Source organism: Petromyzon marinus, chromosome 51, assembly GCF_048934315.1.
Source record: "Petromyzon marinus isolate PM22_M1 ecotype Great Lakes invasive population chromosome 51, UKy_Petmar_22M1.pri1.0, whole genome shotgun sequence".
In the NCBI taxonomy this organism is placed as follows: Eukaryota; Metazoa; Chordata; class Hyperoartia; order Petromyzontiformes; family Petromyzontidae; genus Petromyzon; species Petromyzon marinus.
Genome location: NC_133717.1, coordinates 9,153,002 through 9,180,333, shown reverse-complemented (window position 1 = coordinate 9,180,333; position 27,332 = coordinate 9,153,002). Strand labels below are relative to the sequence as shown.

General features: G+C 50.5%; 1 long non-coding RNA gene across 1 annotated transcript; it reads left to right on the top strand.

The window, feature by feature from the left end:
- Window positions 1–1,015: 1,015 nt before the first annotated feature.
- Window positions 1,016–27,332, top strand: LOC142931259 (uncharacterized). Its single transcript, XR_012947266.1, has 4 exons — window positions 1,016–1,152; window positions 11,374–11,518; window positions 25,413–25,502; window positions 26,084–27,332. It is a non-coding gene; the product is annotated as an uncharacterized LOC142931259 (long non-coding RNA).

The following is a 27,332-nucleotide window of genomic DNA, read 5'->3' as shown; positions in this document are numbered from 1 at the left end:
GGGCCGTCCACAAATGACGTCACGCACCTAGGGGGAGGGGGGGGTAATACATTTGTGACGATGTGTGACGAGGGGGGGTGATAATGTGACGTCACATAAAAATGCGCAACTTTAAATAAACATAGACAACACGTTATACTTATTTAAATAGACTTCGATTTAAAGCTTTCGTGACTGCAAGGATTCATCTTCTTTGGTTCTTTCGGTAAAGTCACGTAGAATGAGAATAAAATAATAAAATAAAACAATACAATTCTCACGACGTTTCGGCCACAACACAAGTGGCCTTCTTCAGGTGAAAGGAACAAACCTGTCGGGACGACAAACCTGAAGAAGGCCACTTGTGTTGTGGCCGAAACGTCGTGAGAATTTTATTTTTTTATTTTTTTAATATAAATGTTTTCTCCTACAACATCAGAGTGCAGCGCCACATTAAATACGCACTACAATGACAATAGTTTAAAGCGATTTGAAGCATTTTTTTTTGGGGGGGGCAGAGCTTTGTGACGTCATTTTTGACTTTTTGTGACGCCGTGTGACGAGAGGGGGGGGGGTCAAAAATCGCCCCAAAGACACTGCACGTGTCAGAACCTTCATCTCTCGGGGTGATCAGGAAAGTTTGATTCATATAGCTCGGGGTGAGTGAGGAGATGGCTCATTCTCCTCTGCTGCTTTCATTGTCCGCAACTCCCCACAGCGTCCCGTGACATCAACTCCCTGCCTCTTCAATCTCGATTTGAAGCTTTCGTGACTGCAGGAATCCATACTCTCTGGTTCTTTCGGTAAAGTCACGTGGGTAGACAAAATAATAATAATAATACATCACGACGTTTCTATCGCGACACAAGCAATCGCCATCAGGTGGGACAACCACAGCAAGAAAAAAACTGCTGACGTAGGCGAGAGATCTGCCGTGTCACGAGGTTATAGAGTGTAGGCCTCGGCAGTAGGGGGGGAGAGAAGTGGGGGAGGAGGAGGCGGGGCTGGAAGTTGACCCCGCGGCAGCACCCAGCTCACTGCCCCTTGTTCAAGTTCAGGCTCAGGACCTCCCTCTCCTCTGCTGCCTCCAGCCGACTCCCCTCTCTCCCCTTCCCCGTTACTTCGCACCTGAGCGCCTCGCCTCTCCCCATCGCCAAAAGGGAAAGGACACGGGTAGGTTATTTCAATTCGCAGAAGCGTATGCGGTTGTTGTTGATCATGTAAAATGTTAACATTGATGAATACGCCCACTATGTACATTTAGTCGCTACATCAATCCATGTTTTGATCTGTTGTATTGACTCGCACGGGGACCCATAGACTCACGTGGAGGCTCATTGACGCACACAGAGACCCCACACGCACGCTCAATGAATCCACAGACTCACATAGGGACCAACAAATGCACACATTTACTCATTGAGACCCATACACTCACACGGAGATCCATAGACGCACACGGAGATCCATAGACTCGCACAGAGACCCGTAGACTCACATGGAGATGCATAGACCTATGTGTACCCGTAGAGTCATACACTTGCGCCGAGACTCCAACTGACTTGTCTGGTTCCCTCTTACAATACGAGTGTGCCACGCGGTTCCTGTACACTCCAGGGGTCTCCAACCCCCGGTCCGTGGCCTGTTAGGAACCGGGCCGCACAGCAGCAGCAGGAGGTGAGAGCGGTGAGTCCACGCGTGGCTCGCCCCCATGATTTTATTATTTACCACTTGAGTCCGCGCCTCTTTCCCGCACTGCGCACTCAGTCTCAGTCACGTGGTGTTGGTAAGCCCACAAGCTCTAACCCCCTAGTAGCCAGAATTAGTAAAAAAAACAAACGTTGCTGGAGAGCTTCTTTGAAAAGGGGGAAAGACCCAATGATGAACCCCCCCCCCCCGATCCGTGAAAAAAAAATTGTCTTCCACGAAACCGGTCCCTGGTGCCAAACAGGTTGGGGACCGCTGATGTCCAGCGTCCGGACACACGCTGCGCACAGAGACCCATCGACGTCGTGGTGGCACCCACCGCTGCCGTGACCTCTCGCCTCATCGCTCCCCTGTCGTCGCTTCCACCTGCTCGCCTCCCTCCCATCGTGGAGCCACCTCCCTCGTGACCTCTCCCCTTTGCCGTCTCACTCCTCGCTCTCTGAAGTGGAGACCCCCGCGGATTCCTCCTCCATGGCGCGGCGCAGTGGTGGAGGAGCGGGTGGAGGAGGAGGAGGAGGAGGAGGCGGGGGGGAGTCCCGTTAACGAGACTGAAGCTGCCCCATAGCGTCAGGGGAGCTGGAGGCTGGGTGGGTGGGGGGCGAACCACCCACCCCCCCTCCCCCCCCCCCCTGCCTCGTTCCCTCCCCACACTGCTGAAAAATCATAGTTCAGTGAAATAAAATAAAACATATTTTACGATATTTTCAAAAAATTCTAAACTCTAATGATTTTTTCTCGTCGTACTGCTGATGATGTCGATGCAGAGCGATAACTAGTAACTTCACATTCAGGTGATCAAGCCGGGTAACCGCGTCAGGAGCCAGCGGAGTCGTGCAATCGCTGTGATTATGTCTCCTTCGTATTTGTGGATCGGGGTATTGCGTCGTTGAACGTTCCACAGTCTGTTCAGGATGACCACAGTCACGGCACACTGCTGGAGAAGTTTTTTTTAAAAAATCATTTTCAATTTACGCATCTAATTATTAGTTTAACAGCCGCTGAGGAGCAAGCACCTGACAAGCTGTGAGGGCTGCCAGGCCGTGAGTCGTCGCTACCAACCGCTGCTCTGCAGTCCTCTACGTATTAAGATGTTTTCAGCCAATGAGTGGGTGTCGGTTTCCACTGCGTGTGGCACCAGAAGAAGGCCCCGCATGCATGCGAGGTGGCAACAGAATATCGCGATTGGCAAGTGTACCCAATTTTTATGTATTACACGTTAGGCTTTCGCGACCGATATCATGATAAATATTCGTTTATTTTCGGTTGGATCGTGCAGGTAAATAAAAAATATATACATTTTAAAAAATGCTGCAAGCCTCATGTGATAATTTTGTAGAAAATTGTCAAATTTGCTTGAGCTCTTCACCATTGCATCCGGGTTTGCCGATACACCAACTAAACTGGCACGTTTACCCACGCGACAACTTGATTGGCTCCGTCGGGTGGTGGAGTGTAATAGTTAATTGAAAGCTAAACAAAACTATTTTTATTTGACCAGGTAAGGCCCACCGAGCTATGTAGCTCTTTTTCAGAAGCGACCTGCCTAACACAAGTGAAAGACTCAACAAAGTTCGCTATGTCATCACGTGGAAATTTATGCCAGCCAAATACCTTAAGCGCAAGTTGGTTTCTAAATGTGGAGGAAAAAACCGGAGGATCCACATACAAATCCACGCGATAAGGGGAAGAACATACATACTCCAAATATACAGCAGGCGTCAGGGTCGGGATCGAACCCACGACCTCCTGTATGAAAGGCGAGGTAGTTAAAATCTCGCCACCGCAGCGCCATACTGTACCTACACCTATCTAACCAAAAATATACTTATTATGATCCATATTAATATCGTCATCATCATCATTATTTATATTATATAATTCCCATCAATTCATGGTCCACGACTCAATGTGCTCGCCTTACAAATCTGCATGAGCCACGTCGCCCGTGCAAACGCGAAAAGCCACTGCTACGCCAGACCGGGTGGTCATTCAATTCTACTGACTCCTGGCCACGTGTCATCTGACAAGCCGGGTCTGAAAGTTCACCGTTGCCTGGAGCCCACACAGAGCCGTGCCTTGTAAGATCTCCATCTCGGCAATCGTATCAGCCGCCCGCACCGCAGCCCTGGGCTGTTCTTCAATGGGTCTAATTCATGCTCCGGTTTTCTGTAGTCGAGCCGATATGCACGCACGAACACACACGCACACTGGATTTGCCTGTGCATGCGTTCTCTTCGTGCGGGGAACAGTGGCGCAGCGGTGAGCGCGTCACGCTATGAATCCGGCCACCCGAGTTCGATTCCCGCTCACGACCGATAACAGTGGTAAATATTTGAACCGGTCTTGGGCATCCTGTAGGTCGGCTGAGCCTAATATAAATACCCGGTGCAGTGTGTAAAAATCAGCACTGGGGATACAAAGGCGGCCCGCCGTGGCGATATCCACCCACTCCCTCGTGTGCCGTGACGGCATAACAGTCTGGTAAAGGCTACAGCGGGTGGGGTGGACCTTTGTCTTTTGTTCTTTGTGGCATCCCCTCTTAGTGAGTGGTAAACCCCGTCATTAAATTTTCAACCCTCTCGAGAGCTCACGAATAAAGCTCCATCCGTGCCCCGCGCACATGCGCCGAGACGAATTCAATAAACACAAAACAGCGTAAGCGCAGAACAATTGAACGGACATCAATATTGAAGCGGCCTGACCTTTAAGTGAGCGGTGGCATTCGCCGGCAGAAGTGGCAGGATGCTCATCTGAACAAACCTGCACGCAAGCCCCCCCCACCTCCCCCCCACTCGGACCCGGCCCCCAGCCCCCCAACCGCCCCCCTCCTCCACGACACCTCCACCCCTCGTACCCACACTCTCCATCTCTTTTTACAGTCAAAACTATGAACTATATGATTTTATTTATTTCTTTATTTTACAAGGTAAGGCCCCCACTGAGCCTCTACAGCTCTATTTCACATTGGGAATGAACGTGCGTTATAGCAAATTATAGATCAACAAAGTGGCTTATCATCATGCGGAAATTTACAGCAGCCAAATGCTCTAAACGCGTGACTTTGATTCTAAATCTGGGGGGGGGGGGGGGGGAACCCAGAGGACCCGGAGAAAAATCCACGCGACCACGGGGAGAGAGAGACACGCAAACTCCAAATTTGCAGGTAGGGCCGCACTCAGCTGCATAGCTCTCTTTGAGAAGCGACCTGGTCACAAATGATAGCTCAACCAAGTGGCTTCTCACGTGGTTAGATCGCGTACATATATAAATGTTGTGTCGTTAAAACCCGCCACCACACCCGACACAGTCAACTAGTAAGGGTTGTCACGTAAACAGAAGGTGCCAACTCGTCACTGGTACAGCACGCCGGTGTACTCGAAACGCGCCTTTCTAAATGTGGAGGTGAAAACCCCGGAGGAAAAAAAAATCCCACGCGAACCACTCAAAAATAACCCCCCCCCCCCTCCCCCTTATCTCCAATTAACAATACAAGCAGGCGTCTAGGCGTCGGGGATCGAACCCACGAGCCTCCTGCACACCACTCCGAGGCAGTCCGACATGTCGCCCTGTGCGGCGCCCACGACCGCTGCCAACATCGGGACAATCGTCTGCAGGGAGACAGCGAAGTCGCCCACCGCGTGCGTCAGGGACTTTCGGGCTCGTAAGTTAACCCGTGCCGCGTGCTCGTTCATGCGGCTTAACAAAGCAAACATACGTGGGAGGCGGGGGAGGGGGGGGGTTTACGGGGGGAGGGGGGGGGTACGTTGTTGTGGCTCTGTTCGTCACAAATGAACGTTGCCCATGCCCTGAAAGGGACGGGAGGTGGGGGGGGGGGCACATGGCGATTCGCAGCCTCACGCGTGTTTATTTTTTGTTGTTGCCAAAACGGTCACACAGTTGTGCTCGCTAATAAACAACACCGTAATCAACATCATCATAATTAACATCATCAATATCATCAATAACATCATCAACATTATCAACATCATCAGCTTCATCATCAATGCCATCAACATCATCAATATCAGCATCATCATCATCGACATCATCAGCATCATCATTATCATCAACAACATCATCAGCACAAGCATAATCGCCCCCCACTGCCGTTGCCATCACCACCACCACCCCATGTGACCTCGAAACAAATGTCTATGCAGGTACGGTATGTTGAACTTCTTTCGCACCGTACGTAGCCAACCGTGCGAATCGGAGGTGCAGGCGGAGGACAATAAATGCGTGCATCTGATGGAGCGTCCAAGTTGCTGGATGGATTGTTGCGTCGCAAGATTGATAGGGGTGGCTGCGTCTTCGGCGAGGACTTCATCCAGCAGTGGATTGACCACAGCTAATGAATGATGATGATGACGATTATTATCACGAACACTAATTCGTGTGCAATTCCCCACCCGTCACCATGCAGCCATCGGCCCTCTACCCCAGCGGTTCTAAACGGGGGGGGGGGTACCTGGATCCCTGGGTGTACGTGGCAATGTCCCAGAGGGTACCGTGAAGTTATTCATAAATGTGTGACGCTCCATCATGCATGAGAGCCATTGGTGAATAATCACACGTTGTATGAATCTGCCAATATAAAATATCTACGATACAATTTAAATCCACATGGTAACCTAGAATGATGTGAAAAGACCTTTCCAACCTCATTGATCGTAAACCACGCTGGTTTCCTGGAGTAACCAGCAACTTACGTCATGCGTGAATTTATTTTATTCGATTGCAGTTGCTAGCAGCTAGTCAGGATAACGTCACCACATTGACAATTGGGTTAAAATATTGTTGCTCATCATTCACACATTCATTTCTCGGAACCATGTTGGGTCAGGCATGGAGGTTACTCGGTTGAAACCAATTTCAACAAAGAGGGGCAACGGTAACAGCCAGCAACAAGGTTGTGATCCACTGCTCTACCGCACCAATGCCCTCTCTGGCACAAAGGCACAAAATAATAAACTCCGCTACTTAATTCACGCGATTGCCAGCATAACGACAGCTTCCCAGGGTACGATGGGCCCCACGAAATGGTCCGCGAGTCACCGCCCGTTACCTTGCCTGTCACCGTGAATTACGTTTCGTAATGACCGTCCTTGGCCCGCCGGGTTCCCGGCACCATCTGTTTGTCTGACTCCCGCGGAGGAGGCGGAGTGCGGCCGTCGACGTTGGCCCGTTAACGGCGACGATAACCCGTTAACGGCGACGTTAACGACGTTAACACGTGAACGGCGCAAGCCAGCAGCGTAACGAGCGTTGGGAGTGGTGGGGGGGGGGGGGTGTGGCACGGGGTGGCACGGGGTGCCTTGCCTTGCCCCCCACCCATCGCCACCCTCTCCCCACGCCCCACCATGAGCTTTGTTTTCAACGACAGTGTTAAAGACAAACAAAGCCAGTTTAAAATGCGGTTTAAATTAATGTTTCTGAAAATTATTTCCCATAGAACTCCGCTCCTGGGATATTTATTTCATGAGAAACTCGTGAATTATATTGCAAAGAGGTGACTACAGAGTTGTATTGGCTGCTTTTTTTTTGCGACGACCGAGCGCCCCTACAGCGTTAAATGTTCGAGACCGTGAGCGTAACGATGATGTGATTAGGCAAGATTTATAATAGCCCCTAGGTACGACCGTGCAAAGAGACGAATCAAAAATTGGGGGCCCCAACATGACCGATTTCGGCACCCCCTGAGCTGACAATGTCGTTACTATGCCACCGGGCACCCGTGCGTGGACCAGCGCATGTGTCTGTGTGTGTTTGTCTGTGTGTGAGTGTGTGTGTGTGTTTGTCTGTGTGTGAGTGTGTGTGTTTGTCTGTGTGTGTGTCTATGTGTGTGTGTCTGTGTGTGTGTTTATGTGTGTGTCTGTGTGTCTACCAGGAAAGGCAGCGGGCAGAGATGATCTCCCAAGCGAAATGCTAAGGGAGGGTGGCGTTTGTGCACAGACTGCCCTATATGACATCATAACAACAGTCTGGATCACTGGACGGGTTCCGCAGGATTGGAAGGATGCCCTGGTGGTCCCCCTCTTTAAGAAAGGCGACCGCACAGACTGTAACAACTACAGGGGCATCTCACTCCTCAGTGTGACGGGAAAGGTCCTGGCAAGGATTATTCAACATCGCCTTGTCAGGCACGGTGAGGAGAGGCTTGCGGAGCCCCAATGCGGTTTCAGGAAAGGGCGGTCCTGCACAGATGCCATATTTTCTGTCCATCTGCTACAGCAGAGGTGTAGGGAATTCCAGCAAGACCTACATCTCTGCTTTATTGACCTGGTCAAAGCCTATGATACTATCAGTAGGCCTGGGCTCTGGGTTGTTCTTCGTGCTTTTGGAGTCCCTGACCCTCTGCTCACGATCATTAAGGACCTTCATGATGGTGAGTGGGCCCGGGTAAAACTACGTGGCCGGGAGTCAGAGCCATTCCCTGTACACCTTGGGGTGCGACAGGGATGTCCTCTGGCTCCCACATCTATTTTGACCACGTAGTTCGTGAAGCCTTCAATAGCTGTACCGGGGGAATCTCCATTTGGTACAGATATAATGGGAGGCTGATTGATGCCCGGGTGCGGCCAAGGAATGGCTCCCTATTGCTCGACCACGTTATGTATGCCGTTGATTTGGTAATAGCTGCTCATTCAGAGGAGGAGTTGGAGACGCTGCTGCTGAGACTGGGGCGTGCCACTAAGAGATGGGGCCTTACCATCAGCCCACCAAAACTAAGCACCTGCCTGGGTATTTTGTACCATCGGACACTCCACCCCCACAACTCCCAATCGGTGATGGGGCAGTTGTGGAGAGAGTGGGAGAGTTTCCCATACCTGGGCAGTGTGCTTATGACCGGCTCCAGTTTAACAGCAGAGGTCTCACTCCGAATCAGTCGAGTGGCAATATCGTTTCTTTGGTTGCGTAACGCTGTGTAGAAGCTACCTGGTCTGTTGCTCCGCACTAAGCTTCAGATCTTCTCGGCCACGGTCATTCCCTCCCTTCTCTACGCTTGCGAAACGTGGACCCCCTTATTGGAACATCTTCGCCGGTTAGAAACCTTTAGGCTAGCCTGCCTACGATCCATCCTGGGTTTAACCAGGCTGGATTGTGTGAGGAGCTCACAAATCCTTGAAAGATCTGGGCAAGGTCCCATCGGTGAGCTCCTCCGGCAGGCAAGGCTGCGTTGGCTGGGTCATGTAGCCCGCATGCCCAGCCACCGCATGCCGAAACAGCTTTTGTTCGGCCGGATCGAGGGGGCTAAACGGGCGCGGTACGGGCTGGAGAAGAGATGGAGTGATGTGGTACAGGAGGACGTGGAGCTGAATAGACTTGCCGATGACTGGTACCAGCGGTGTCAAGATCGGCCTCTGTGGAGGAGGCTCGTGAAGGATGCTACTGGGCAGTTGGAGGCAGTCGCCCTCCAACAACAACGGGGGGCGGAGGAGCGACGCTCACAACAACGAGCGGAGCGCCGGGTGGCTAAAGCACAGCAGGTTGGCACAGTAGGGGGCACAGGTGGTGCATCAGCCAGTCATCTCAGTCATCTTAGTCAGTCGACCCGTGGCACTAGGGTCTGCCCCGTGACCTCCTGCCAGCGGGTGTTCGACACTTCACGTAGCCTCAAGGTGCACATGGCCTGGCACAAGCGTCGTGGTGACGTCACCGCCACTTAGTGGCGAATGGCGGTTGTTGTTGTCTGTCTGTCTGTGTCTGTGTGTGTGCTTGGTGAGTGGCAGTGTAGCGATTAGTGCGCCGTGCTGGGAACCTGACCACCCAAGTTGGATTCCCGATAACGACCAATGCCACTGACGATTATCAGAACCGGTCCTGGGCCTCTACAAGGTCGACTCAGCCTTAAATGAGTACTTGGTGCGGTGTGTAAATATCACTACTAGGGAGACAAAGGCGGCTGGGCGTGTTGCTGGCCACGCACCCCCTTCTCTGCCCGTACCGGCCTTCTTAGGCGCTCGCTAATAGCACTTGCCCCAACAGTCTGTTCGCGCTAGACGTGGGATCTTTATCTTTGTCTTTGTGTGCTTGGTGCTGGCCACCCACCCGCTCATGAGAGTCAGCCCTTGTTGCAGTGGTGGCGGCGTAAATAGTGGTACTGTAGTGTAAACAGCAAAAATAATAAAAGTCATTTGTATTTTATTTATATACCAGGTAAGCCCCGCTGAGCGATGTAGCTCGTTTTCAGAAGCGACCTGGCCACAAATGATAGCTCAACGAAGTGGCTTATCACGTGGACCATTATCGCAGCCAATTTCTGTAAACGCGCGTCTGTAAACGTGGGGAGAAAAACCGGAGGGACCCGGAGAAAAATCGACACGACCACTCGGAGAGAGACACGCAAACTCCAAATATACAACAGGCGTCAGGGTCGGGATGGAACCCGCGACCTCCCGCGTACCACACGAGGTGGTTTACATATCTCTCCATCGTATCGCCTTTTTTTTCTTTGTGACTCGCAGATGGCAGTGAGGCGGTTGCCCGCAAGCCATTATATCCCACCGTCGAATATGTTTAGCCCACTCTGCGGGTCACACTACACCTTTCGCAAGAAATAATAATAATAATACTCTCAGTTCAGCTTTCGCGACCAATATTACCCATAATAGATGGTGGGGGGGGGGGGGGGGGGATAGATCGCGTAGATATAACGACACGTTTTTATTTTCACGCGATCTAATCCCCCCCCCCCCCCCAAAAAAAAAAACCCTTAAATTTGTACTTTCAGCACATTGCCTATCCTTGCACTGCCTCTGGTTGTCGGGTGTTGCAGCACAACGACAGGCGAGGAAAACGCCTTGCGATGCGTCTGAGTGATTACGATCATCACGGAGATGACAGGGCGCGCTCCGTAGTGGAGCCACGTGGTCGGCATGGGCCTCTGCTGCTCGGAGTGAAATGGGGGCCCCCTGTTCGAAACTTCCCCCCCCACTCTTTCTATCCTAGCACTTGGGCTCCCCCCCCCCCCACCGCCCCCGCACCTCTGATTAGCACGGTTGGCTACCTACGTGCAGTGCGAAAGAAGTTGAACGTACATACATAGCGCCCCCCCCCCCCCCACCGGTGCAGTTGCACCGCCTGTACACTTTGATAGCCACGCCACTGCCTTGTTGTCGCAGCTCAGCAAATGCTTCCAGCGCTGAGTGCTGGGAGGACGCGCGCGTGCTCCATGGTCGGTGCTGCTGCTGGTGCTGCTCAGTGCGTGAGTAAAGCGACAGATTCGCTCTCCCACTGGCCACCAACCCCCGTCCTCCAACTGCCCCGCCCCTCCGAGTGTACTCAATGAATTTAGCGCGATTTCAGGCTCGCGATCGGATTCAAGATTCAATTGGCGCATCGTTTTTTTTTAATATGAGCGTTTCGCTTTTTTTTTTTTCCCGGAGAATTTGTACAAAGTCGCGCGCGGCCTCCGCACGGTGTGCACAATCACGCGACTTGTTCGATGGTTTTTTTGGCTGTCCGATCGAACACGGACGGTCAGCGGCATCGCGCGCTTTCAGATGCGCTTCCACGGCCGTCTGGACCGCTCTCCTTTCCGATATCAGGAAACCGCCGGAGGTAGCTGTGCACTTTAAAATCGTCTCGTTTGAAACACATTTCTCTAGAAAGCGCTTTTAGTTTTTCAGTCTGTTGTCTTTACCCCTCCTCCCCCTCCGCTGCCGCCGCCGCCGTCGCCGCCCGTAGCTTCGATGGGCACGGTTTAAATAAACGAAAAGGAAGACTCACGCAACGGCGCTGACTTGGGTCTCTGCTCGCGGCCCTCCGGTGCGACGCGAAACTTTGCCAGCGACGACAAAAAAACCCACGCGGTGGCGAGCGCCCTTGAGAGGTGAGCCCGGGAGGAATTTTATAGCCCAGAGCTTGCCCCTGCCGATAGAACACGCAGGGTAATCAAAATGGGCCGCACGGTATTACACCGCACATTTGCATGGCCGCTTTCAATAGAATATATTAATCGCAATGTTAATTAAAATTTTAAGCATTTTTTTCCCCCCTACGTTTAAAAGGTTTGTTTTTAATGAGCAAAGCGGAGGCAATTGTTCTCGTGAAAATGATTCTATGCGCGTGTGTGTGTCTATGCGTATGTGGGTGCATGTGTTGTGCATTCAACTGAAACGAATACATATATTCAAAACCTTCCTCATTTTGAAAAAATACATAAATATGTAAATGTATACGGAATGCAGTAGGTTTTAATTTCATTTTGCCAGGTAAGGCCGCACTGAGCTGTTTCGATCTCTTTCGGAAGCGACTTGGTCACTAATCATAGCTCAACGAAGTGGTCCATCACGTGGGAATGTACAACATCCAAATACTCTAAACGCACGTTTCTAAATGCATAGGGAAAACCCCGGAGCGAAATACACGGCGACCACTCCAAATAAAACCTCCTAATCCCAAATTAAATATACAGCAGCAGGCGTCAGGGTCGGGACCTCCTGTGGACCAGGCGATGTAGTTAACATCTCGCCACCGTGCCACGCAGAGGTGGCCTGGTGGTTCAAGGGTCAGAGGGCTGAACCGACAGTGCTGAGATGCTGTGGTTCGGATGCAGATTTCCCTCGCTCTGTGCGGGTTCGGTTTGTGCGACTTCCCGCTGTATATGCGGCGACCCTATTTAAACCCAAAAATTCGCTAAATGCGGTTTGAATTCAAGCGATTTGTTTACCTTTCCTATATATCTACACTACTATCGTGGGGTTTTTTTTTAAATGTTTGTTGTTGTGAAGTTCTGACTCGCCCCGACTAGACACCTGTGAAAAAAGAGCTTTATAGCTCATCAGATTCAAATACATGACACAAATTGAAATGTATGAAGCGTCCCTTAAACAGTCGTTCTCAGGGTGCCATGCTTCTAATTAAGCATCGTTTCCTGCTTTTGAGTTTTGCAACTTAGAAAGTGGCAACCCTGAGGCAAGAGGCGCCAGGACCTCCCCCCTCCCCCCCTCCTCAAATCCATCGCCCATCCCAGCAGGGACATCTCAAGGTCGCCGTAATCTCAAGCGGGTAGAGATTCGCTCGCTCACTTGTTTTCGAGCACCTGCCTGACCCGATATCCCGCTGCCATCCCAGGCGGAGATAGATGGGAAGTTGCCAGCCGCTACGAACAAAAATATCGATTTTGTGTTGTTTTCTTGTACGTGTGTGTGTGTCCGTTTTTTTTTGTTTCTTTCAATATATAATGCACCTTTATTCCTTTTCCCACAAGTAATTTCCCGCTGTGGCGGGTGTGCTGGAAACTGGGACAGCTGTGTGGGCGGGGGGGATGGGGGTGGGGGGGCAATGGTCAGTACACTTCTTGGAAGTTGCTGGCGTCCGACTGGTGAATGCCTCCCGGCAGTTATCGTTCGGATTACGATGCCGCGGAAAATCGGTCTTGGCGGGAAGCTGGGGTGCCGTGGATAATTTGCGATTCCGCTTGCACGCGAATGCACACGCTCGCTGACCCGCCCATGCCGGGCATCTGCGACAAGGGGGCTTAGTGGCACGTCGGATTCCGCCAGTCTGGATTAAAATTCTGATGTTGAAAAAAAAAAACGACGCAACCACCGGCTCAGCATCCATCGCGGCGCTTTCAGATGCGCTTCCGCGGCCGTCTGGAACGCTCTTCCTTCCGATATGGAGAAGGCACCGGGTGCTACGTGCTTTTAAATCAAGATTTAAAACTCATTTATTTTGAACTGCTTTTTTGTCGTGTTGTTTTGTTTGTGCTTCCCCCGCACACTCCGATTAGCGTGGTGGGCTACGTACGGCGCGAAAGAAGTTCAACATACACATACACTCACTGACTCGGCACTACTCAGCAGCTGGCGCGGTTCGCCACTAGGGGCGTTGGGGCGCCGCCCCACCAAGTAGCTGGAGATGAGAAATTATTTTTCTAATAAAAAATACTTTTCTATAAACGGTTTCGTTGTGTTCAAAAAATATCTAATTATTCTTTCAACGTGAATTGTCTAATGAAGGTAACATGTTAAGTTGTTCGTATTAGACACCGCTGCAACAGCGCAGTCTGATTTGTGCCTAGGGGAGGTCTCGGGGCGGCTGTGAAGGCGTCCTCCGAGTGAGAGATTTCCCCTTCGTTCGTTGCGATGAGTTCTAGATTTAAAGCTTTCGTGACTGCTAGGATCCATACTCTTTGGTTCTATTGGGTAAAGTCACGTAGGTGAAAATAAAATAACAAAAAATCACGACGTTTCGGCCACAACACAAGCGGCCTTCATCAGGTGAAGGGACGAGACTGTCTGGAGGACAGCGCTGGAGTGAGAGAAGCTACGCTTAGATCATGACCTTTAAGCTGTGTGAGAAGAAAAACACAAAGCGCCTTGACAAAGGAATTAGCATATAATTTAGCATTGAAATGGCTCATTGAAATAGCTAAGTTAAAGTATACACATCCGCAGAGGTACCCCTTGACAAAGGAATTAGCATATAATTTAGCATTGAAATGGCTCATTGAAATAGCTAAGTTAAAGTATACACATCCGCAGAGGTACCCCTTGACAAAGGAATTAGCATAGAATTTAGCATTGAAATAGCTGAGTGATTAGCTTGTAACTGGTCACAGAAATAGCTATGTTAAAGTCAGAGCATATACATTCACCGAGGCACCTAGTACTCATCAAACAGGAGAATTTAGTGAAACACAACCACGCTCAGACAGCGGACCTTTAAACTGTGTGCGAGCAAACAAGGTGTTCTGACAAAGAAATGAGCATAAAAATTAGCATTTGATTGGCGGGTTTACAAATTGAGTTGTACCTGCGGTGATTGCTATATCGGGGAGACAAAGCGACATGTCTCTGACCGAATTCGCGAGCACAAATCAGATTTGAAACACAGCAAAACGAATTCTTCTGCCGTGGCTGATCACTGTTACAACGCTGTGGGGGATCACGATATAATTTTCTCCGATACCAAGGTTCTTTGCAAACCCACGGGCTTTTATCAGAGATTTGTTCATGAAGCAATTCAGATCTACAAACACAGACACAATTTCAACCGAGAGGATGGTTTCAAATTAAGCAACCATTGGAAAGATGTTCTAAATCGAACTAAACATTAAACTAATTTCAATGGTACAGTATATTTTTTCAAGTAGTGGTACCCAAAACTTTCGCAGCTCTTATAAATTCCCTTTTCACACCATCAATAGGTAAACTCCCCCTCCCCCCATTCCCCCCCCCCCCCGCGCCAAACGGCAAGTCCACCGGCACGTACACCACCTCTTTCCTAAAATCCGCCAATCAAATGCTAATTTTTATGCTAATTTCTTTGTCAGAACACCTTATTTGCTCGCACACAGTATAAAGGTCCGCTCTCTGAGCGTGGTTGTGTTTCGCTAAATTATCCTGTTTGATGAGTACTAGGTGCCTCGGTGAATGTATATGCTCTGACTTTAACATAGCTATTTCTGTGACCAGTTACAAGCTAATCACTCAGCTATTTCAATGCTAAATTCTATGCTAATTCCTTTGTCAAGGGGTACCTCTGCGGATGTGTATACTTTAACTTAGCTATTTCAATGAGCCATTTCAATGCTAAATTATATGCTAATTCCTTTGTCAAGGCGCTTTGTTTCTTCTCACACAGCTTAAAGGTCGTGATCTAAGCGTGGCTTCTCCCACTCCAGCGTTGTCCTCCAGACAGTCTCGTCCCTTCACCTGATGAAGGCCGCTTGTGTTGTGGCCAAAACGTCGTGATTTTTTGTTATTTTATTTTCACCTACGTGACTTTACCCAATAGAACCAAAGAGTACGTTGCGATGAGCTTCTAGCGTTATAGCCACGCCGTTTGAGACCCATTCAAAGGCGGGGAAAAAGACGCCCGTGGCTGTAATGAGACGAGGTCACGACGAGAGGTTGCACCGTGCTAATATAGCAGCTCACACGGCTTTTGGCAGTGTCAAAGGGGGGTTGTGTAGTGTGGACTTGAGGGTCATGGGGACAGCATTTGAGTGCTTCGTTGATTTTTTTTCGTATTATTCATCAATGCTTACCGTTGGTGGACGAGACAGTTAGATCACGCGACGAGGTTTGTCCGAATTAGGACGCCACATTTTTCAGAGGTCACTCACAAAAGCCCCCACCCAACCCCGCGGAGATGTCACAAGCCACCGCCGCCGCCGGGCAGATCGTTCCATACGCGCCGCTGCTGCGTGCTCACAGTTTGTGCCGGCAGGGCGAGCGACGTTAGCGGCGCTCTGTCGGACCGGGCGTGAAAAAACGCGCACGTCAAAAAATGCCACGATTTTATGTTTTTTTTTTCGCGTCCAAAATGTTGCGGGTTTTCCCTGCAACTTTATTATCCATTTCGTGGCCGTGACAAGCGAGCCACATCGACAATAGTTGTGGGTCAACGGTGGAACAGGGCCGGGAACGCCCCTGGACTCCCCGAAACGCCGTGGTGGGAATTAAGATGTGAAACACGACTTGCGTTCCGGAAGGAATCAAGGATTCATTTATTTTTATTTAGACTCACAGATAGAACCCCTAAGCTAACAGAGAGACCCACAGCCACGCACAGAAACCCCGCAGACACCCCCAGAGACCCACAGCCACACACAGATACTCACAGACACCCACAAACGAGCAAGCCACAGATACTCAGAGACGAGCACATAAACCCACAGACGGAGACAAACTCATCCTGCTCCTCCTCAGATCTTGTGTACGGTCCAGATGCAGTGGGTGGTGGCAGAGGGATCGTGTGTGAGTCCCCCCCCCACCACCCACTAATTTCTTCCAATTTCCAGCCCCGGTTGTGGGCGTCTCTTTTTAGCCGTAGGTTTCATTTTTTTTTTAGACCCTTCATTTGTGTGGGCGGGGCGGGAAACCTCCCACAACAACCTCCGATGAGCACGGGTTGGCGACGTACGGCGCGAAAGAAATTCAACGTAGTACGGGACACTACATACCACACCAACGCGTGGCCGTGCCAACCTCCCCGCCCCCCGGGTTATCAGTGGGGAGGGGGGCGGGCAGGAAGTGAGGGGAGAGGGGGCGCAGAGGCCCTCACGAGAACCCGGTGTTTGCCACGTGTCACACAGTGGGACCCGTGGCTGGGATCCATAGATTCCCCACAGCGTAAAGACGTGGAGAGATGGAATCCATTATTTCTGGTGTTATTTCCCACCAAACCCCCAACCCCCTCCCTCCCCGTAACGTTTGTCCTTACGAGATCACGTTACCCTCTGAAAATGTTGAGTGTAAAATTGCACGGGGAGGCTGCAAATAGCCGCGGCTAGGCGCCGTGGGTCAATTCGACAGCGTGGGGGAAGTGACAAGCCTCGCACGCGAAAGCTTGCCTCTAATAGAGGGCATTTGGCGAGTTTCATGAATTAATGTGGTTGATAAGGAGGTTTATCAGTAATTCAGGTACGATAATGGAAAAAAGTTTAGCTGTAATTGGTAACGAAAAAATACGTACACTTTCGCAGGCCTAAAATGATAATGCTGCTGCCCATGACTACCAGAAGGATAGATTATCCTTTGCAATGGTGATGATGAGGACAGGACTGGCGCTAATAGTTCTGATGGCAAAGATTATGAGCCAATTTTTGTCGAAAAAAAGTACGAAATTAAACGATGCCACAATGAGTGGGCAGACACACGCAAATCGAACGATAAACTTATCATCCTCGCATATGTGGTGTTTTTTTTTTAATCTCGTATCCACATTTACTTACGATGCAAATACCGTATCGTGTGCAAGGTGAATACGATTTGTGATCATGAATCGTGAAACTAACGCATGGGAAAGGGGATCCCGCGGGGAGATGGAGCGATGAAATCCGTTTGTGTGCAGGGTGCGAGGTGGATTAAACGCACCGCATAATTACGAGGGATACCAGCAGCTTGGGGGAAAACATTCATCCAGCAGTGGATTGAGCATGGCTGATGGATGGTGGTGATCATCATCATCATCATGAATTCGATTGGCACTGTATTACTTGCCTACAACAAAGCCACCCTAAATGTGACCGAACTTTTTTCTCAGAAACTAAGCAGGATTTGAGCCTGGCTAGTACTCGGATGGGCTACCACCGCCAGGGCTTGCCAGGCGATGTAGGCGCGGCGCTGCGGTAAGGCTGTGGCTATGAAACGGCAGTGTTGAGTGTCGTCATCATCATCATCACCACGATCCATGGGCATATAGGCCCGTGCGTGTCCACTGCACATTTCGTCATGAGTTTACACTTTTAGTCTGCCTTGTGAGTGCCAAAATGATTCAGCAGTGGTAACGTCTCCCTGGCACCAATCTCTTATTGTCACCGTCAAGCCATTCTCGGTGAGGTCTTCCTCTCTTTCCTCTTCCTTCCATTTCCCTCCAACAACACAACTTTTTTTTTACATTTTCCTGTTGTCGTCCCTTCTACGCACACGTGTTGTCCGAATAGTACCATGCTTCCTTCCCATCGCTGCCTGCTGCATCATCATCATCATCTTCTTCTTCTTCAAGTTGCAACCTTTTTTTGTATTACTTCTACTGTTGGCTTGAGTGTGTCACCCCTCCGTGCTGGGTTTTTATTTTTCTTTGCGGCTTCCTGCCAACTCGCCAAAAACGTTACTGGCGTTGGGGCAAGAGCCTCTATTCAAAAGACTGGTCCCAGCAACAACAGCAAAACAAATAAAGAATTCTCAGACTCGGCGGTGACTTCACTGGATGGAGAGGTAAGGTTTTTCACGTAAACAAAACGTCACATTTAGTTACTAGTTCAGTAGTAACCGATGTGTTGGAGAGTAAACCCACAACATTTACAATTCGAGGACTCTCCAACACACCGGTTAGTGTTGAACTAGTCACTAATTGACATGTTTTGTTTTACGTGACACACTTTACTAATTGGCTGTGTCGGGTGGTGACGGGTTTAATCACGCATATATATTTTAATATTGTTTTTATTGGGTGCAATTGTGAACAAGAGCCATATCAGACATGAGTTCATCTAATCGGCATACTCATTGGGTTCACTGCAGCTCAAAGACAGTCCCTACAAGGAGTGTGGTGACGTTAGGAGATGTCACGTGGGTGTGTGCTGTACATTGTGAAGGCCTGAAGACCAGAATCGGTGATCTCGCCGACAATGTCTTCATCAGGGAGGCAGAGTTCCACATCCAGACAGCAAAGTGAAGGGAGCTTCTGTCCAGGGAGCAATGTGCTGGCAACTGGGTAATGTTGTTCGCGAACGCCTACTACGACTACGTGTTAAACTGGGCGTTGTTATTTACCCATTTGTTTTCAGTCCGGGGGCCAGAGAATTGCAACCCCACTCCGCCCCTAAGCATCAGAATGACAAATGAAGAGTCGGGCTCCGTTCACATTGATCAAATCGGAAATTATTCTCCCATGCAACAAACACTGGGGGTGGTGGTGGGGGGGGGGTTGGTGGTGGGGCCACGTCATCAAATTCCGCTTTGTAACGCGCGTCCTCCTCCACCACCACCACTGGGTTTTGCGAACCGTGGAGCGGCCGCATTCATTTATGCATTTATTTTTAAAAGGCGTTCAGATTCATCCACAATTATTACACGGCCATCGACCCGTCGTCTCGTTTCCTAACGCGGTTCCGCCGCTAGAATCGGGTGACGGTGTATTTGACGTTGCGCGGGTGATCGATGCTGCCGCGAGGTGACTGACGGTCATCGCGGCGGGCAGCAGAGGTCGCCGGTTCACGCCGCTATCTCGATGAGCGATGAGCGTTGTGGGTGCTGTGATGAGCGTGGTGGGTGCTGTGATGAGCGTGGTGGGTGCTGTGATGAATCCCATTGACCTGCTGCGATCGTCCTATAATCAAGACGTCCCCACCCCCCTTCTCTCTCTGTCTTTCACTGTAATTCCACCAGCACGCGCCTCCCCACGCTTCTTCGAGCGCTCCCCAGTTTTGGTTCCGCACCTTTTCGGCACCGACCGCGTCTGCGAACCGCGCCGTCGGCGAGTTGCCACGGCGCACGTGACGCGACGCACGTGACGCGTACGCGACGCACGTGACGCGCACGCGGCGCACGTGACGCGACGCGACGCACGTGACGCGACGCACGCGACGCGACGCACGTGACGCGCACGCGACTCACGTGACGCGCACGCGACGCACGTGACGCCCCACTCGACCTGCCGCCACACAGATGCAACCCGTGCCCCGCGTGGCCTCATCCCAACTGCGGGAACGCGATGCAAAATGAGATTCCCTCTCAAGTGGCTCCAGCCTGAGACTCCTTCCAGGACCCGACAATGCGGGAGGAGGAGGGGGGTTGATGGGGGGGGGGGGTGAATGGGGGGGGGGCTTCGTCAGAGCCCCCCCCCCAGCCGCCTCTCGATTTGAAAGCCACCCGGCGTCTCCCCCCCCACCCCCCTCCACGACAATCGGGGGTCTGGAGAAATCGCAGTAGCAAGCGGCGACAGTGATAGCGATAGTAGCAGCAGCAGCGGCGGCGGAGGCGGCTTCCACATTCCAGTTGCTAAACAGCCCACTTGGACCGTGGCTCACAGTCACCGAAAGAAGGTCACACCATTTGCCAAGGAGAATATTTGCGTTAATGCTTCTGAAATGAGTTTGAAGATGTTTTTATTTTCTTTCCCTCCCCACGTCAAGAGGCGGAGGGTCCAGCCGGCACCCTCATGGAGTGTCGCGTTGCGTCATTCTGCGTGTTAGCGAGAGTGGCCCGCGGAAGGTGATTATACAGAACTACTTCAGAGACCCCCTTGCGAGTGATCGCACACGGCTCTTAAACCCTTGAACCACCCGGCCACCTCTTGCTCTCACTTTGGTTCGAAACTGATTGGTTAGGCTGATTGTTAAGGCTGATTATGGTTAGATTGATTAGGGTTAGATTGATTGGTTAGACTGATTAGGGATAGACTGATTGGTTTTTGACTGATTGGTTAGACTGATTAGGGTTATATTGCTTGGTTAGACTGATTGGTTAGACTGATTAGGGTTAGATTGATTAGGGTTAGACTGATTGATTTTTGACTGATTTGGGTTAGTCTGATTTGGGTTAGACTGTTTCATTAGACCGATTACGGTTACACTGATAAGTTCGACTGATTGGTTACACTGATAAGTTATACTGATTGGTTAGACTAATTAGGGTTAGGCTGATTGGTTAGACTGATTGGTTTCAGCTAATTGCAAATCCTTGGATGGAATCCTCATCGTGAGCCACCACAAGCTTCCTCGTGAGCTTCACGCCGTGAAGCGCACGCGAAAATGAAATGCCGAATCGACAGCCGTCCAGCTGGCCCAGGGGTTCGGCACAACAAACCCCGTCAACATTTCAAGGACCGCAATCCGACGTGGTGAATACGAGGCGGTGGTGACACTTGATACATTAATTTATGAATAACGCCACGTAGAGGCACGCGCGAATCCGGAGCAGCAGGCTGCCTAACCGCAGAGCTGGTTGGTGATGGCCTTGCAGCTGCGCATGCGTGCGCGTGCGTGCGCGTGCGTGCGTGTGCACGCCCCTCCCCCCGTTTCATTGTGCGGAAAGCGATATCAGGAGCGGAAATTGGGTTGCAAATTGTTAAGGTTTGCGGCGGCGGTGGCGGCGGTGTCGGCGGTGTCGTCGGTGTCGTCTTTGCGTGCAGCGGCATGACCTTGGCGCAGCATTCTCTGTATAGTGGCCGAGAAGAGTTCCCCGCGATCGGCTGCTGCGACGTGTCGCGCGGAGGAGCGGATCCAACATCTGTCTCATAGCGTCGGGGAAGGGGCGGTAGGAGTGGGGGCTGTAGAGAGATGAGATCCCCCCTCTCCCCTCCTATCAGCGGAAGGTTGTTAGGAGGAGAGCTCACACCCCCATCCCCCCCCCCCCCCACGCCCTTCTAAATGATAATAGTAAAATAAGAAAAAAATATGCTGGTACAAAATTAACACCAGTGGCGAGAAAGTGATGGGTGTCGCAGCCTTTGCTCGTACACACGGTGGGGTGAGAGCTAAGAGGGGAATGCACGAGCGACACACGCGGGACGCATTGGTACTCATTCTGTTTGGCGTTTCATCATCATCATTATCATCATCGGCATTCTCAGTAGTCGCGACTAGACATAGGTCTCCACGAGCCATCACCATCCTGCACACACACACACACAGGGGTGTGACAGCTCAGAGCAAAAACGCACGACAGAAAAAAAGCAGATCGTGTCTTTCTTGTTGGTTTTTTCTTCACGTTTAAGACTCGTTCGATTAAAAAAAAAAAACATTTTCCCGTTGAATTTCGATTTTATTCTCATTCTACGTGACTTTACCGAAAGAACCAAAGAAGATGAATCCTTGCAGTCACGAAAGCTTTAAATCGAAATTTAACCGCCTCTACGGGGAGGGATTCCACACAACCTTAAGATCATTCAACAAACTCCGGGATAAGAAGGCTCAACTAATCGAGTCTCTCACCTTTCTGAAGAGATGCCGCGACTCTAAGCTGTCTCTCTCCCCCTCCTCTGTTCCGACCATGGATGAACTCGTCTGTCTGAACGGGGCCCGTAGCTATCCGTGTTGCTAAAGTTGAGGGCGCTTTGTTTCTTCTCACACAGCTTAAAGGTCGCGATCTGAGCGTGGCTTTTTCGCTCCAGCGCTGTCCTCCAGACAGTCTCGTCCCTTCACCTGATGAAGGCCGCTTGTGTTGTGGCCGAAACGTCGTGAGAATTTTATTGTGTTATTTTATTTTATCAATTTATTATTTTATTCTCATTCTACGTAGTGACTTTACCGAAAGAACCAAAGAAGATTTTCCCGTTGCGCCGTTCCCTACCCCGACCAGCTCCCCAGAGCTGTTGCATGCACCCCCCGCAGCCCCCTCGCCACCCGCCCCTTCTTCAAACAAATCAACCCTACAACAGGGCTGTCCCATAAGACTACAGGCGCCAGATGCCATCAGCAGTGGATCAATGTGGCCTAAACCCAGAGCTTTAGGGGTTCCGCATATCCACGAAACAACGCACATTTAGATTGCAACAATAATAATAATAATGAAGGTTTTAGCCTTTCTGGAAATTAAACAGGAGTTGTTTGAAGATGTTCAAACACCAAATAGATAACTTTTGGAAGGCATTAAGTCTGCATTAATCACACATTTGTGGCAAAACATGCAGACAAACATGCTCTGATAATGTACGCATTGTCTTTGAAACGGATTGTGTCAGACCAGAGAACGCCAAAAGGCGAACGTCCGTTGGCATCAAAAAGTCCCGGACGGACATTTAAGATTGCAGTTGGTTCCGAGAGCGATCCCGACTCCTCTGAACGCTCAATCGCTTGGGGGGGGGGGGGGGGGTGGGGGGGTGGTGGGACGTACGAACGCACATCCACAGATCCTCAGCTGCTACTACCAGAGTTGTCGCACGCACACAGAGCCGTTGCTCACGCGCCGCGCCTTAAATACGGGCTTCATAATCACGCTTGGGAAGTGAAGTTATTTGTCTCATCGGATAGGCTCACCTACCCCCCCCTCTCCCTACCACCCCAGCCAAAGGAATGTGGAATGTGCATACCAATCTCAGGGGGTGCGAACGGGAAGTGAGCATGCTCTCAATGCTCAGGAACATCACTCCGATGTTATAATAATAATCATCATCAGCATCATATAGCCCCGCAATATTTGCATATCAACATCAATGTTTTTGATCTCCATCCTTCCGCTACGAACTCTGAGGTCGATGCTCTGCTCCTTGGGGTGATGGCGCTTTTTACACTGCGCAACGTTGCCTTTGCTAATAATTCAATCAAGAATCATTACGCATATGCTGAAGTCTTTCTTGAAAACTCATTGTCTTCAAAACTCACCCCTCTAAACTTGCCTTGACCCCTTGCCAAATTCTGGCCGCTTCACCTGCGGGTTCTGTTCATGTCCCGCTTTCCATGCACCGCGGCGCATTGGGATCAAAGGTAAATTCATATTATAATCATCGTCATCATCAGCATTGCCGCACTCGTTCTCATGCGAATTTGTCTTTCCACTGCTGGATGAAGGTGTCCCGGTAGCAGTTGCAATTCCTCGCAGGGCCTTGTGATGGACTATGAGAGATTGTAAGAGCCGATGGCACGCATCGCGAATGGTGGCCGCATGTGCGAGCGATAGCCAGGCCCCAACAAATCCCTGCTTAGGTTTCCCGATTGTGATGAGATTTGGGCTCATCCCGAGTGATTTGGTTGCATATAGACAAAGATCCCCCGTGTCGCCTTCACAGACCGTAGGGGCAAATATTGTTAGCAAGCACCTTTAAGGGTCGGCACGGCACACGAGGGGGTGGGTGGCCAGCACCACGCCCGGCCGCCTTTGGTTTCCCGAGTGCCGATGTTTACACACCGCACCGGGGTACTCATTTGAGGCTTAGTCGACCTAGGGGAGGCCCAGGACCGGTTAAGATAAAGGCGCCGCGAGCGGGAATCGAACTCGAGCCTCCGGGTTCATAGCGCAGCGAGCTAAACGCTACACTACCGCTCCCCACATCCATATACTGTGCAGGTATCCCTCCATTTACGAGAGGGATGCGTTCTTCAAACAAAGCGCGTAAAACAAATTTTCGTAAATTGCGTGAACGCGAGATGTCGCAGAACCGAACGTTTGTAAATGGAGGCAATCCCTTGCACGCAGTCGAGTCCATTCACTCTGCCTGTCGTTCAATCACCGCGCTTGCTCATCAGCCACCATTCATCCGCCTCGCGATGTATCCTTACCCTCGCCAGCCTACTTTTCTCAGAAGCCAATGCGACTTCGTGATCAGCGTCATCGTCATCATCATCACGATCCAGATAGCCCGCAGGTGTCCACTGCACGTTACGTCATTCGAAAACCGCCATGCTCTCTGTCTTGTGGTGCCAATATAATGAAGGAGCGCAACATCAATGCGTGCTAACCGTACGATACAATTAAAAGCGAAATCTAAATTTACCGTTGACTGCATTAATGACTCTCTCCTTGAAATCACAATGTACTCATTTCCTCAGCTCTACTCTGGAAAATTACATCGTGCATCTCAAACCCCGTCATCTGCTTCAATAGAGGAGGTGATTCATTTATTGCCATAAAATATAGATAAATGGCAGCCTTTTGTCAACCCAGTAAGGGATGAAGGCCTCATAATGCCGCGTCAGCCATGGGAGGGGTTACGTAACCTTACTTCACCATGATGATCAATGCGGGCTGAGAAAGTCACCGATGTTAATCGTGGCCCAGGATTCAAACTCAGGTTTTCAGCTTCATCACACTGTAACGATTTATATTAAGCGAATGCTTTCACGCGTGACTGTCATGCAATTCGGGCGACAGATATGCGAGAGCAATAAATAAATGTTTGTCAATGTTATACGTGACTGGACGTCAGCCCACTGCTCCACACAGTCTGCATAGGAAATAACTAATCAGTCTGTATGGGTGTTGGGAGAACATTGTCTTGATCACCCCACCAACAATAATGAACGCTGTGTCACCAAAACGCATATCACGTGCAGTGCATAATAATAAGGTCAAAGTTTTAGTTTTGTAAATGTGTAACATTTGACGTATTAATTCAACTTATGAGCCCACACACTGCATTGCACCCGCATTACTTGCAAGTCACCCAAAGATGCGAAGCTGCCTCATTTAAAACATTTAATAATACAGATAGAGATGTGTGGCCGTTTAACAGTGGTGAATCTAGACGTGAAAAATAACAATAAAATGAAAACAAACAAAAGCCATTCTGGATGTTTGAATGACGTGCTGGATGTTTCTACCCCCCCCCAGAATATGCTTGGCGTCGTTTCAATGGGAACGTTTACGTCTGTCTCTGACTGCAGCTACATTTGGTTGTGAAAGCCTCCTCAAAATGTTCCGGTGAGTGAGAGCTGAAAGCGCCCGCAATAAACGCGACCGCTGTATTTCGTTTTCTTCGCTACCACATCGGGTGGTGGGAAGGTCTTACAACACAAATTTGGTCAGATCAACACGTGGTCTGTATCAAAATGCTACGATCACAATATCGCCTGCAAAAAAAGAAAACACGTGTGCGTTCATCTAATAGAGTTAGATTTTTTTTTTTTACAAAGCGCTCTTCATGCAGAGCGCCCCAGGGCGATTTCTATAATCAGCTGCATGTCCCACGATCTTCAAATGTTGCTAAATGTTACTTTCGAGCCTGTGCGTTTAGGCGATCTCAATTACCGCCTCCGCGAAATGCGACGACATCGGCACAATATAGCCGGGTAAAAATTCCCGCAACACACCCTATCCATTCGGCGGCGGGGCGTATCCTCACAACCCACTCGTTCACACATTGGCCCAGAACCGGTCCGAAATGTCGAACTCGTAATCGCGCGACTTATTGGAATTTATCTCGGACACTCCGCCACCTCCCTCCCACCGCCTCCCCCACCATCCCCCCCACCCCTCCCCTATGTTGTGTCGTCCCCTGCCAGGACGGAGGAAACGAGGACTCCGTGCCGATGCCGCGTCTCGTTTGCTCTCCGGAAACGGCGGACCACCTGCCGGAAAGCGCTCCGGCGTTTGGGCCTCGTCAAGGTCGCCTTCCGATCGCCCGTGGATTTGTGCGCGCCCATAAAAGTCATCGTGGCCCCCTCCGTAATTGCCCCCCCCCCGCTCCCCCTCCCCCCGGGTGGTTACCCGAGGACAGACCGACCGCAGCTAATTAGCGAGCGTATTACGCAGTCTGGATCCCAGCGGCATTGCGGGCAAACTCCACGGCCGCCCGCGCGAGTGAACCCTGCCGCAAAAATGTGCGGTTTCTATTTGTACAGCACGACGTCGCATCTCGGTCCCGCTGGCTGTGGGACCGAGATGCGGGCGTGCAGGGGTCGGATATGCGAACGTCCGTTTGAAAGTCACGGTTAGACCACCACGCTCAATCAAGCTAAGACAAAAAAATTACATTTTTATTTTTTTTATTTTACACAAGCTAAAGCCCACTGAGCTATGTAGTGCTTTTTTCAGAAGCGACCTGGCCACCAAAAAAAGTGGCTCATCATCATGTGGGAATTTATAGCGGCCAAATATTCTCAACGCACGTTGATTCTCAATGTGGAGGGAAAAACCCGGAGGACCCGGAGAAAAATCCACACAACCACAGGGAGAATCCACGACATCTTGCAAGCCAGGCGAGGTAGTTAACATCTTCCCACCGCGGCACCCCATACCACCCTGCTACAGAGAAATAGCTCTTCGCACGGCAGTCTGACCAACAATCCAAGTCTTCACAACGAACTCCAATTGAGACAAATGAACTCGGCTATCAGTTCGCCACACTCGAGGATCAATTTGAATCGCGAGAGTCCGGATGCCTCGATGATTTGACGCCAGCCTCTCAGTGGGCCTGGCTCAGCGGCCAGCTGTGCTTCATTACATACAATGTGTCAAACACCACGGCTCAAGGCCAACGCAAAAAGATGAACGGACTCCGAGATCGGGCATCGACCATTCGGGGACCATGTCGTACAGGGATCATGCGAATAGGAAAAGGAAGCCAGCAATCCATGGGCATTGCAGCTGGACACCGACGTACGATAATCACTAGGACGAGCGTCACCCCCCCCTCCCCCGACAACTGTCCTTGGTGCTGAAAGTCCCCTGTTGAACTTCTCTCTTTTCTCATTTAAAGCGTTCGTGACTGCAGGGATTCATATTCTTGGTTCTTTCGGTAAAGTCACGTAG